Source organism: Mytilus galloprovincialis, chromosome 3 (genome assembly GCF_965363235.1).
Source record: "Mytilus galloprovincialis chromosome 3, xbMytGall1.hap1.1, whole genome shotgun sequence".
NCBI lineage: Eukaryota > Metazoa > Mollusca > Bivalvia > Mytilida > Mytilidae > Mytilus > Mytilus galloprovincialis.
Genome location: NC_134840.1, coordinates 88782362 through 88797594, shown reverse-complemented (window position 1 = coordinate 88797594; position 15233 = coordinate 88782362).

Here is a 15233-nt window from a genome sequence, read left to right as displayed (position 1 = left end):
TGGTTTTCAAAATTCAACAAACGTTTTTAACATCCTTTTTCAACATTCTACATCATTTTCAATATTGGTTTTCAAAATGAAACATTCGTTTTTTAGCATTTAATTTCCAACATTCAAAATTAGTTTTCAACATTCGATTTTCAATTTTCAACAATGGTTTCAAATTCAACATTCGTTTTTAACATTCGATTATTAACTTTCAACATTCTTTTCAAACATTCTACATTAGTTTTCAACATTTGATTTTTCAATTTTCAACATTAGTTTTCATAATTCAACATTTGTTTGTCGTTTCATTCAATTTTCAATTTTCAAACTCGGGTTTCAACATTCAACATTCAATTTTCAACATTCGTTGTCAACATTAAATTTTCAACATTCAAAATTAGTTTTCAACATTTGATTTTTCAAAATTCATTTTCAAAATTCAACATTCGATTTTCAACTTTCAAAATTCGTTTTCAATATTGAACATTCGTTTTCAACATTCAATTTTTGACATTCAACATGCGTTTCAAAACATTCTACATTAGTTTTAAACATTCAACTTTCAACATTTGTTTTCAACATTTATTTCAAACATTCTACATTAGTTTTCAACATTAGATTTTCAACATTTAATTTGCAACATTCAACATTCGTTTCAAACATTCTACATTATTAGTCTTCAACATTAAATTTTCAATTTCAACAACAGCTTTCATAATTCAACATTTGTTTTCAACTTTCAACATTCGTTTTCAACATTTGATTTTCAATTTTCAAAATCGGTTTTCAACATTCAACATTCGTTTTCAACATTAAATTTTCAACATTCAGTATTCGTTTTCAACTTTCATTTTCGACATTCAACATTCATTTCCAACATTCAAAATTAGTTTTCAACATTCAACAGTCGTTTTGAACATTAAACATGCGTTTCCAACATTCAAAATTAGTTTTCAACATTTGCCGTTCAATTTTCAAAATCGGTTTTCAACATTTGTTTTCAACATTCAATTTCGAACAATCAACATTCGTTTTCATTTTCATTTCCAAACATTCAAAATTAGTTTTCAACATTAAACATGCGTTTCCAAGATTCAAAATTAGTTTCCAATATTCGATTTTCAATTTTCAACAATGGTTTTCAAAATTCAGATTTCGTTTTCAAACGTTAAACTTTCATTTCAAAATTAGTTTTCAACATTCGTTTTCAACAATGAAAATAATTAGTTTTCAACATTCGATTGTCAATTTTTAACAATGTTTTTCAAAATTTAACATTCGTTTTCAACATTCAATTTTCAACATTCAGCATTCGTCTTCAACATTCGTTTCGAACATTCAAAATTAGTTTTCAACATTCGATTTTCAATTTTCAACAATGGTTTCAAATTCAACATTAGTTTTCAACATTTGATTTTTCAATTTTCAACAATAGTTTTCATAATTCAACATTTGTTTTCAACATTCAACAGTCGTTTTAACACTCGATTTTCACAACTTTTAAAATTAGTTTTCACATTCAACATATAACATTCAATTTTCAACATTCAGCATTCGTTTTCAACATTCAACATTCAATTTTCAACATTCAGCATTCGTTTTCAAAATTCAATATTCGATTTTCAATTTTTGATAATGGTTTTCAAAATTCAAGATTAGTTTTCAAAATTCAATTTACAACATCCAACATTCGTTTCCAACATTCGATTTTCAAAATTCAATGTTTTATTTTTTTTTCAACATTCGTTTTTAACATTATATTTTCAAGATTCAATATTCGTTTTTAAAATTCTCAACATTCGATTTTCAACTTTCAAACACACGTTTTCAACATTCCTTTCCAACATTTTACAATAGTTTTTTTACATTCAACATTCGTTTCCAACATTCTTCATTACTCTACATTCGATTTTCAATTTACAATAATGGTTTTCAAAATGAAACATTCGTTTCAAACATTCAAAATTTTTTTTTTTTAAAAATTCACATACAACCTACATTATATCTGTGAGACTCGCCAGCTCCATACTGCAAAGTTCGCTACCAGACATGGCTCAAGTGAAAGGGAGTAAGGCCCATTTGGGAATTGCTGTGGTTCATAGTTGCTGTTAAGAGATTAAATACGTATGCAACTTCTTAAATACGTATGCAACTTCGTACGGCAATGTTTGCCACCGGACATGGCTTAAATGAAAGGGTTTAACTGGGGGAACACACTGAAATGATTCTTTGGGAGTTATGCCTATTTGGGACTTGCTGTGGTTCATAGTTGCTGTTAAAAAAATACACGTATACAACCTGCATTATTTCGGTAAGACCAGCTAAGTTCGCCACCGGACATGGCTCAAATGAAAGGGTTTAATGGGGGAAGGCCTCACTGAAATGATTCAACATTCAATTTTTGACATTCAACATGCGTTTCAAAACATTCTACATTAGTTTTAAACATTCAACTTTCAACATTTGTTTTCAACATTTATTTCAAACATTCTACATTAGTTTTCAACATTAGATTTTCAACATTTAATTTGCAACATTCAACATTCGTTTCAAACATTCTACATTATTAGTCTTCAACATTAAATTTTCAATTTCAACAACAGCTTTCATAATTCAACATTTGTTTTCAACTTTCAACATTCGTTTTCAACATTTGATTTTCAATTTTCAAAATCGGTTTTCAACATTCAACATTCGTTTTCAACATTAAATTTTCAACATTCAGTATTCGTTTTCAACTTTCATTTTCGACATTCAACATTCATTTCCAACATTCAAAATTAGTTTTCAACATTCAACAGTCGTTTTGAACATTAAACATGCGTTTCCAACATTCAAAATTAGTTTTCAACATTTGCCGTTCAATTTTCAAAATCGGTTTTCAACATTTGTTTTCAACATTCAATTTCGAACAATCAACATTCGTTTTCATTTTCATTTCCAAACATTCAAAATTAGTTTTCAACATTAAACATGCGTTTCCAAGATTCAAAATTAGTTTCCAATATTCGATTTTCAATTTTCAACAATGGTTTTCAAAATTCAGATTTCGTTTTCAACAATGGTTTTCAAAATTCAGATTTCGTTTTTCAAAACTTTCATTTCAAAATTAGTTTTCAACATTCGTTTTCAACAATGAAAATAATTAGTTTTCAACATTCGATTGTCAATTTTTAACAATGTTTTTCAAAATTTAACATTCGTTTTCAACATTCAATTTTCAACATTCAGCATTCGTCTTCAACATTCGTTTCGAACATTCAAAATTAGTTTTCAACATTCGATTTTCAATTTTCAACAATGGTTTCAAATTCAACATTAGTTTTCAACATTTGATTTTTCAATTTTCAACAATAGTTTTCATAATTCAACATTTGTTTTCAACATTCAACAGTCGTTTTAACACTCGATTTTCACAACTTTTAAAATTAGTTTTCACATTCAACATATAACATTCAATTTTCAACATTCAGCATTCGTTTTCAACATTCAACATTCAATTTTCAACATTCAGCATTCGTTTTCAAAATTCAATATTCGATTTTCAATTTTTGATAATGGTTTTCAAAATTCAAGATTAGTTTTCAAAATTCAATTTACAACATCCAACATTCGTTTCCAACATTCGATTTTCAAAATTCAATGTTTTATTTTTTTTTCAACATTCGTTTTTAACATTATATTTTCAAGATTCAATATTCGTTTTTAAAATTCTCAACATTCGATTTTCAACTTTCAAACACACGTTTTCAACATTCCTTTCCAACATTTTACAATAGTTTTTTTACATTCAACATTCGTTTCCAACATTCTTCATTACTCTACATTCGATTTTCAATTTACAATAATGGTTTTCAAAATGAAACATTCGTTTCAAACATTCAAAATTTTTTTTTTTTTAAAAATTCACATACAACCTACATTATATCTGTGAGACTCGCCAGCTCCATACTGCAAAGTTCGCTACCAGACATGGCTCAAGTGAAAGGGAGTAAGGCCCATTTGGGAATTGCTGTGGTTCATAGTTGCTGTTAAGAGATTAAATACGTATGCAACTTCTTAAATACGTATGCAACTTCGTACGGCAATGTTTGCCACCGGACATGGCTTAAATGAAAGGGTTTAACTGGGGGAACACACTGAAATGATTCTTTGGGAGTTATGCCTATTTGGGACTTGCTGTGGTTCATAGTTGCTGTTAAAAAAATACACGTATACAACCTGCATTATTTCGGTAAGACCAGCTAAGTTCGCCACCGGACATGGCTCAAATGAAAGGGTTTAATGGGGGAAGGCCTCACTGAAATGATTCTTTGGCAGCTAGACCAATTTGGGAATTGCTGTGGTTCATAATTGCTGTTAAGACAAAAAAATACGTACAAATTGCTTTGGTAGCTGTTAAGAAAAAAAATACAAATTTGTTTTGAACATTTGATTTTTAGTTTTCAACAATGGTTTTCAAAATTCAACAAACGTTTTTAACATCCTTTTTCAACATTCTACATCATTTTCAATATTGGTTTTCAAAATGAAACATTCGTTTTTTAGCATTTAATTTCCAACATTCAAAATTAGTTTTCAACATTCGATTTTCAATTTTCAACAATGGTTTCAAATTCAACATTCGTTTTTAACATTCGATTATTAACTTTCAACATTCTTTTCAAACATTCTACATTAGTTTTCAACATTTGATTTTTCAATTTTCAACATTAGTTTTCATAATTCAACATTTGTTTGTCGTTTCATTCAATTTTCAATTTTCAAACTCGGGTTTCAACATTCAACATTCAATTTTCAACATTCGTTGTCAACATTAAATTTTCAACATTCAAAATTAGTTTTCAACATTTGATTTTTCAAAATTCATTTTCAAAATTCAACATTCGATTTTCAACTTTCAAAATTCGTTTTCAATATTGAACATTCGTTTTCAACATTCAATTTTTGACATTCAACATGCGTTTCAAAACATTCTACATTAGTTTTAAACATTCAACTTTCAACATTTGTTTTCAACATTTATTTCAAACATTCTACATTAGTTTTCAACATTAGATTTTCAACATTTAATTTGCAACATTCAACATTCGTTTCAAACATTCTACATTATTAGTCTTCAACATTAAATTTTCAATTTCAACAACAGCTTTCATAATTCAACATTTGTTTTCAACTTTCAACATTCGTTTTCAACATTTGATTTTCAATTTTCAAAATCGGTTTTCAACATTCAACATTCGTTTTCAACATTAAATTTTCAACATTCAGTATTCGTTTTCAACTTTCATTTTCGACATTCAACATTCATTTCCAACATTCAAAATTAGTTTTCAACATTCAACAGTCGTTTTGAACATTAAACATGCGTTTCCAACATTCAAAATTAGTTTTCAACATTTGCCGTTCAATTTTCAAAATCGGTTTTCAACATTTGTTTTCAACATTCAATTTCGAACAATCAACATTCGTTTTCATTTTCATTTCCAAACATTCAAAATTAGTTTTCAACATTAAACATGCGTTTCCAAGATTCAAAATTAGTTTCCAATATTCGATTTTCAATTTTCAACAATGGTTTTCAAAATTCAGATTTCGTTTTCAAACGTTAAACTTTCATTTCAAAATTAGTTTTCAACATTCGTTTTCAACAATGAAAATAATTAGTTTTCAACATTCGATTGTCAATTTTTAACAATGTTTTTCAAAATTTAACATTCGTTTTCAACATTCAATTTTCAACATTCAGCATTCGTCTTCAACATTCGTTTCGAACATTCAAAATTAGTTTTCAACATTCGATTTTCAATTTTCAACAATGGTTTCAAATTCAACATTAGTTTTCAACATTTGATTTTTCAATTTTCAACAATAGTTTTCATAATTCAACATTTGTTTTCAACATTCAACAGTCGTTTTAACACTCGATTTTCACAACTTTTAAAATTAGTTTTCACATTCAACATATAACATTCAATTTTCAACATTCAGCATTCGTTTTCAACATTCAACATTCAATTTTCAACATTCAGCATTCGTTTTCAAAATTCAATATTCGATTTTCAATTTTTGATAATGGTTTTCAAAATTCAAGATTAGTTTTCAAAATTCAATTTACAACATCCAACATTCGTTTCCAACATTCGATTTTCAAAATTCAATGTTTTATTTTTTTTTCAACATTCGTTTTTAACATTATATTTTCAAGATTCAATATTCGTTTTTAAAATTCTCAACATTCGATTTTCAACTTTCAAACACACGTTTTCAACATTCCTTTCCAACATTTTACAATAGTTTTTTTACATTCAACATTCGTTTCCAACATTCTTCATTACTCTACATTCGATTTTCAATTTACAATAATGGTTTTCAAAATGAAACATTCGTTTCAAACATTCAAAATTTTTTTTTTTTAAAAATTCACATACAACCTACATTATATCTGTGAGACTCGCCAGCTCCATACTGCAAAGTTCGCTACCAGACATGGCTCAAGTGAAAGGGAGTAAGGCCCATTTGGGAATTGCTGTGGTTCATAGTTGCTGTTAAGAGATTAAATACGTATGCAACTTCTTAAATACGTATGCAACTTCGTACGGCAATGTTTGCCACCGGACATGGCTTAAATGAAAGGGTTTAACTGGGGGAACACACTGAAATGATTCTTTGGGAGTTATGCCTATTTGGGACTTGCTGTGGTTCATAGTTGCTGTTAAAAAAATACACGTATACAACCTGCATTATTTCGGTAAGACCAGCTAAGTTCGCCACCGGACATGGCTCAAATGAAAGGGTTTAATGGGGGAAGGCCTCACTGAAATGATTCAACATTCAATTTTTGACATTCAACATGCGTTTCAAAACATTCTACATTAGTTTTAAACATTCAACTTTCAACATTTGTTTTCAACATTTATTTCAAACATTCTACATTAGTTTTCAACATTAGATTTTCAACATTTAATTTGCAACATTCAACATTCGTTTCAAACATTCTACATTATTAGTCTTCAACATTAAATTTTCAATTTCAACAACAGCTTTCATAATTCAACATTTGTTTTCAACTTTCAACATTCGTTTTCAACATTTGATTTTCAATTTTCAAAATCGGTTTTCAACATTCAACATTCGTTTTCAACATTAAATTTTCAACATTCAGTATTCGTTTTCAACTTTCATTTTCGACATTCAACATTCATTTCCAACATTCAAAATTAGTTTTCAACATTCAACAGTCGTTTTGAACATTAAACATGCGTTTCCAACATTCAAAATTAGTTTTCAACATTTGCCGTTCAATTTTCAAAATCGGTTTTCAACATTTGTTTTCAACATTCAATTTCGAACAATCAACATTCGTTTTCATTTTCATTTCCAAACATTCAAAATTAGTTTTCAACATTAAACATGCGTTTCCAAGATTCAAAATTAGTTTCCAATATTCGATTTTCAATTTTCAACAATGGTTTTCAAAATTCAGATTTCGTTTTCAAACGTTAAACTTTCATTTCAAAATTAGTTTTCAACATTCGTTTTCAACAATGAAAATAATTAGTTTTCAACATTCGATTGTCAATTTTTAACAATGTTTTTCAAAATTTAACATTCGTTTTCAACATTCAATTTTCAACATTCAGCATTCGTCTTCAACATTCGTTTCGAACATTCAAAATTAGTTTTCAACATTCGATTTTCAATTTTCAACAATGGTTTCAAATTCAACATTAGTTTTCAACATTTGATTTTTCAATTTTCAACAATAGTTTTCATAATTCAACATTTGTTTTCAACATTCAACAGTCGTTTTAACACTCGATTTTCACAACTTTTAAAATTAGTTTTCACATTCAACATATAACATTCAATTTTCAACATTCAGCATTCGTTTTCAACATTCAACATTCAATTTTCAACATTCAGCATTCGTTTTCAAAATTCAATATTCGATTTTCAATTTTTGATAATGGTTTTCAAAATTCAAGATTAGTTTTCAAAATTCAATTTACAACATCCAACATTCGTTTCCAACATTCGATTTTCAAAATTCAATGTTTTATTTTTTTTTCAACATTCGTTTTTAACATTATATTTTCAAGATTCAATATTCGTTTTTAAAATTCTCAACATTCGATTTTCAACTTTCAAACACACGTTTTCAACATTCCTTTCCAACATTTTACAATAGTTTTTTTACATTCAACATTCGTTTCCAACATTCTTCATTACTCTACATTCGATTTTCAATTTACAATAATGGTTTTCAAAATGAAACATTCGTTTCAAACATTCAAAATTTTTTTTTTTTTAAAAATTCACATACAACCTACATTATATCTGTGAGACTCGCCAGCTCCATACTGCAAAGTTCGCTACCAGACATGGCTCAAGTGAAAGGGAGTAAGGCCCATTTGGGAATTGCTGTGGTTCATAGTTGCTGTTAAGAGATTAAATACGTATGCAACTTCTTAAATACGTATGCAACTTCGTACGGCAATGTTTGCCACCGGACATGGCTTAAATGAAAGGGTTTAACTGGGGGAACACACTGAAATGATTCTTTGGGAGTTATGCCTATTTGGGACTTGCTGTGGTTCATAGTTGCTGTTAAAAAAATACACGTATACAACCTGCATTATTTCGGTAAGACCAGCTAAGTTCGCCACCGGACATGGCTCAAATGAAAGGGTTTAATGGGGGAAGGCCTCACTGAAATGATTCTTTGGCAGCTAGACCAATTTGGGAATTGCTGTGGTTCATAATTGCTGTTAAGACAAAAAAATACGTACAAATTGCTTTGGTAGCTGTTAAGAAAAAAAATACAAATTTGTTTTGAACATTTGATTTTTAGTTTTCAACAATGGTTTTCAAAATTCAACAAACGTTTTTAACATCCTTTTTCAACATTCTACATCATTTTCAATATTGGTTTTCAAAATGAAACATTCGTTTTTTAGCATTTAATTTCCAACATTCAAAATTAGTTTTCAACATTCGATTTTCAATTTTCAACAATGGTTTCAAATTCAACATTCGTTTTTAACATTCGATTATTAACTTTCAACATTCTTTTCAAACATTCTACATTAGTTTTCAACATTTGATTTTTCAATTTTCAACATTAGTTTTCATAATTCAACATTTGTTTGTCGTTTCATTCAATTTTCAATTTTCAAACTCGGGTTTCAACATTCAACATTCAATTTTCAACATTCGTTGTCAACATTAAATTTTCAACATTCAAAATTAGTTTTCAACATTTGATTTTTCAAAATTCATTTTCAAAATTCAACATTCGATTTTCAACTTTCAAAATTCGTTTTCAATATTGAACATTCGTTTTCAACATTCAATTTTTGACATTCAACATGCGTTTCAAAACATTCTACATTAGTTTTAAACATTCAACTTTCAACATTTGTTTTCAACATTTATTTCAAACATTCTACATTAGTTTTCAACATTAGATTTTCAACATTTAATTTGCAACATTCAACATTCGTTTCAAACATTCTACATTATTAGTCTTCAACATTAAATTTTCAATTTCAACAACAGCTTTCATAATTCAACATTTGTTTTCAACTTTCAACATTCGTTTTCAACATTTGATTTTCAATTTTCAAAATCGGTTTTCAACATTCAACATTCGTTTTCAACATTAAATTTTCAACATTCAGTATTCGTTTTCAACTTTCATTTTCGACATTCAACATTCATTTCCAACATTCAAAATTAGTTTTCAACATTCAACAGTCGTTTTGAACATTAAACATGCGTTTCCAACATTCAAAATTAGTTTTCAACATTTGCCGTTCAATTTTCAAAATCGGTTTTCAACATTTGTTTTCAACATTCAATTTCGAACAATCAACATTCGTTTTCATTTTCATTTCCAAACATTCAAAATTAGTTTTCAACATTAAACATGCGTTTCCAAGATTCAAAATTAGTTTCCAATATTCGATTTTCAATTTTCAACAATGGTTTTCAAAATTCAGATTTCGTTTTCAAACGTTAAACTTTCATTTCAAAATTAGTTTTCAACATTCGTTTTCAACAATGAAAATAATTAGTTTTCAACATTCGATTGTCAATTTTTAACAATGTTTTTCAAAATTTAACATTCGTTTTCAACATTCAATTTTCAACATTCAGCATTCGTCTTCAACATTCGTTTCGAACATTCAAAATTAGTTTTCAACATTCGATTTTCAATTTTCAACAATGGTTTCAAATTCAACATTAGTTTTCAACATTTGATTTTTCAATTTTCAACAATAGTTTTCATAATTCAACATTTGTTTTCAACATTCAACAGTCGTTTTAACACTCGATTTTCACAACTTTTAAAATTAGTTTTCACATTCAACATATAACATTCAATTTTCAACATTCAGCATTCGTTTTCAACATTCAACATTCAATTTTCAACATTCAGCATTCGTTTTCAAAATTCAATATTCGATTTTCAATTTTTGATAATGGTTTTCAAAATTCAAGATTAGTTTTCAAAATTCAATTTACAACATCCAACATTCGTTTCCAACATTCGATTTTCAAAATTCAATGTTTTATTTTTTTTTCAACATTCGTTTTTAACATTATATTTTCAAGATTCAATATTCGTTTTTAAAATTCTCAACATTCGATTTTCAACTTTCAAACACACGTTTTCAACATTCCTTTCCAACATTTTACAATAGTTTTTTTACATTCAACATTCGTTTCCAACATTCTTCATTACTCTACATTCGATTTTCAATTTACAATAATGGTTTTCAAAATGAAACATTCGTTTCAAACATTCAAAATTTTTTTTTTTAAAAAATTCACATACAACCTACATTATATCTGTGAGACTCGCCAGCTCCATACTGCAAAGTTCGCTACCAGACATGGCTCAAGTGAAAGGGAGTAAGGCCCATTTGGGAATTGCTGTGGTTCATAGTTGCTGTTAAGAGATTAAATACGTATGCAACTTCTTAAATACGTATGCAACTTCGTACGGCAATGTTTGCCACCTGACATGGCTTAAATGAAAGGGTTTAACTGGGGGAACACACTGAAATGATTCTTTGGGAGTTATGCCTATTTGGGACTTGCTGTGGTTCATAGTTGCTGTTAAAAAAATACACGTATACAACCTGCATTATTTCGGTAAGACCAGCTAAGTTCGCCAACGGACATGGCTCAAATGAAAGGGTTTAATGGGGGAAGGCCTCACTGAAATGATTCTTTGGCAGCTAGACCAATTTGGGAATTGCTGTGGTTCATAATTGCTGTTAAGACAAAAAAATACGTACAAATTGCTTTGGTAGCTGTTAAGAAAAGAAATACAAATTTGTTTTGAACATTTGATTTTTAGTTTTCAACAATGGTTTTCAAAATTCAACAAACGTTTTTAACATCCTTTTTCAACATTCTACATCATTTTCAATATTGGTTTTCAAAATGAAACATTCGTTTTTTAGCATTTAATTTCCAACATTCAAAATTAGTTTTCAACATTCGATTTTCAATTTTCAACAATGGTTTCAAATTCAACATTCGTTTTTAACATTCGATTATTAACTTTCAACATTCTTTTCAAACATTCTACATTAGTTTTCAACATTTGATTTTTCAATTTTCAACATTAGTTTTCATAATTCAACATTTGTTTGTCGTTTCATTCAATTTTCAATTTTCAAACTCGGGTTTCAACATTCAACATTCAATTTTCAACATTCGTTGTCAACATTAAATTTTCAACATTCAAAATTAGTTTTCAACATTTGATTTTTCAAAATTCATTTTCAAAATTCAACATTCGATTTTCAACTTTCAAAATTCGTTTTCAATATTGAACATTCGTTTTCAACATTCAATTTTTGACATTCAACATGCGTTTCAAAACATTCTACATTAGTTTTAAACATTCAACTTTCAACATTTGTTTTCAACATTTATTTCAAACATTCTACATTAGTTTTCAACATTAGATTTTCAACATTTAATTTGCAACATTCAACATTCGTTTCAAACATTCTACATTATTAGTCTTCAACATTAAATTTTCAATTTCAACAACAGCTTTCATAATTCAACATTTGTTTTCAACTTTCAACATTCGTTTTCAACATTTGATTTTCAATTTTCAAAATCGGTTTTCAACATTCAACATTCGTTTTCAACATTAAATTTTCAACATTCAGTATTCGTTTTCAACTTTCATTTTCGACATTCAACATTCATTTCCAACATTCAAAATTAGTTTTCAACATTCAACAGTCGTTTTGAACATTAAACATGCGTTTCCAACATTCAAAATTAGTTTTCAACATTTGCCGTTCAATTTTCAAAATCGGTTTTCAACATTTGTTTTCAACATTCAATTTCGAACAATCAACATTCGTTTTCATTTTCATTTCCAAACATTCAAAATTAGTTTTCAACATTAAACATGCGTTTCCAAGATTCAAAATTAGTTTCCAATATTCGATTTTCAATTTTCAACAATGGTTTTCAAAATTCAGATTTCGTTTTCAAACGTTAAACTTTCATTTCAAAATTAGTTTTCAACATTCGTTTTCAACAATGAAAATAATTAGTTTTCAACATTCGATTGTCAATTTTTAACAATGTTTTTCAAAATTTAACATTCGTTTTCAACATTCAATTTTCAACATTCAGCATTCGTCTTCAACATTCGTTTCGAACATTCAAAATTAGTTTTCAACATTCGATTTTCAATTTTCAACAATGGTTTCAAATTCAACATTAGTTTTCAACATTTGATTTTTCAATTTTCAACAATAGTTTTCATAATTCAACATTTGTTTTCAACATTCAACAGTCGTTTTAACACTCGATTTTCACAACTTTTAAAATTAGTTTTCACATTCAACATATAACATTCAATTTTCAACATTCAGCATTCGTTTTCAACATTCAACATTCAATTTTCAACATTCAGCATTCGTTTTCAAAATTCAATATTCGATTTTCAATTTTTGATAATGGTTTTCAAAATTCAAGATTAGTTTTCAAAATTCAATTTACAACATCCAACATTCGTTTCCAACATTCGATTTTCAAAATTCAATGTTTTATTTTTTTTTCAACATTCGTTTTTAACATTATATTTTCAAGATTCAATATTCGTTTTTAAAATTCTCAACATTCGATTTTCAACTTTCAAACACACGTTTTCAACATTCCTTTCCAACATTTTACAATAGTTTTTTTACATTCAACATTCGTTTCCAACATTCTTCATTACTCTACATTCGATTTTCAATTTACAATAATGGTTTTCAAAATGAAACATTCGTTTCAAACATTCAAAATTTTTTTTTTTAAAAATTCACATACAACCTACATTATATCTGTGAGACTCGCCAGCTCCATACTGCAAAGTTCGCTACCAGACATGGCTCAAGTGAAAGGGAGTAAGGCCCATTTGGGAATTGCTGTGGTTCATAGTTGCTGTTAAGAGATTAAATACGTATGCAACTTCTTAAATACGTATGCAACTTCGTACGGCAATGTTTGCCACCGGACATGGCTTAAATGAAAGGGTTTAACTGGGGGAACACACTGAAATGATTCTTTGGGAGTTATGCCTATTTGGGACTTGCTGTGGTTCATAGTTGCTGTTAAAAAAATACACGTATACAACCTGCATTATTTCGGTAAGACCAGCTAAGTTCGCCAACGGACATGGCTCAAATGAAAGGGTTTAATGGGGGAAGGCCTCACTGAAATGATTCAACATTCAATTTTTGACATTCAACATGCGTTTCAAAACATTCTACATTAGTTTTAAACATTCAACTTTCAACATTTGTTTTCAACATTTATTTCAAACATTCTACATTAGTTTTCAACATTAGATTTTCAACATTTAATTTGCAACATTCAACATTCGTTTCAAACATTCTACATTATTAGTCTTCAACATTAAATTTTCAATTTCAACAACAGCTTTCATAATTCAACATTTGTTTTCAACTTTCAACATTCGTTTTCAACATTTGATTTTCAATTTTCAAAATCGGTTTTCAACATTCAACATTCGTTTTCAACATTAAATTTTCAACATTCAGTATTCGTTTTCAACTTTCATTTTCGACATTCAACATTCATTTCCAACATTCAAAATTAGTTTTCAACATTCAACAGTCGTTTTGAACATTAAACATGCGTTTCCAACATTCAAAATTAGTTTTCAACATTTGCCGTTCAATTTTCAAAATCGGTTTTCAACATTTGTTTTCAACATTCAATTTCGAACAATCAACATTCGTTTTCATTTTCATTTCCAAACATTCAAAATTAGTTTTCAACATTAAACATGCGTTTCCAAGATTCAAAATTAGTTTCCAATATTCGATTTTCAATTTTCAACAATGGTTTTAAAAATTCAGATTTCGTTTTCAAACGTTAAACTTTCATTTCAAAATTAGTTTTCAACATTCGTTTTCAACAATGAAAATAATTAGTTTTCAACATTCGATTGTCAATTTTTAACAATGTTTTTCAAAATTTAACATTCGTTTTCAACATTCAATTTTCAACATTCAGCATTCGTCTTCAACATTCGTTTCGAACATTCAAAATTAGTTTTCAACATTCGATTTTCAATTTTCAACAATGGTTTCAAATTCAACATTAGTTTTCAACATTTGATTTTTCAATTTTCAACAATAGTTTTCATAATTCAACATTTGTTTTCAACATTCAACAGTCGTTTTAACACTCGATTTTCACAACTTTTAAAATTAGTTTTCACATTCAACATATAACATTCAATTTTCAACATTCAGCATTCGTTTTCAACATTCAACATTCAATTTTCAACATTCAGCATTCGTTTTCAAAATTCAATATTCGATTTTCAATTTTTGATAATGGTTTTCAAAATTCAAGATTAGTTTTCAAAATTCAATTTACAACATCCAACATTCGTTTCCAACATTCGATTTTCAAAATTCAATGTTTTATTTTTTTTTCAACATTCGTTTTTAACATTATATTTTCAAGATTCAATATTCGTTTTTAAAATTCTCAACATTCGATTTTCAACTTTCAAACACACGTTTTCAACATTCCTTTCCAACATTTTACAATAGTTTTTTTACATTCAACATTCGTTTCCAACATTCTTCATTACTCTACATTCGATTTTCAATTTACAATAATGGTTTTCAAAATGAAACATTCGTTTCAAACATTCAAAATTTTTTTTTTTAAAAAAT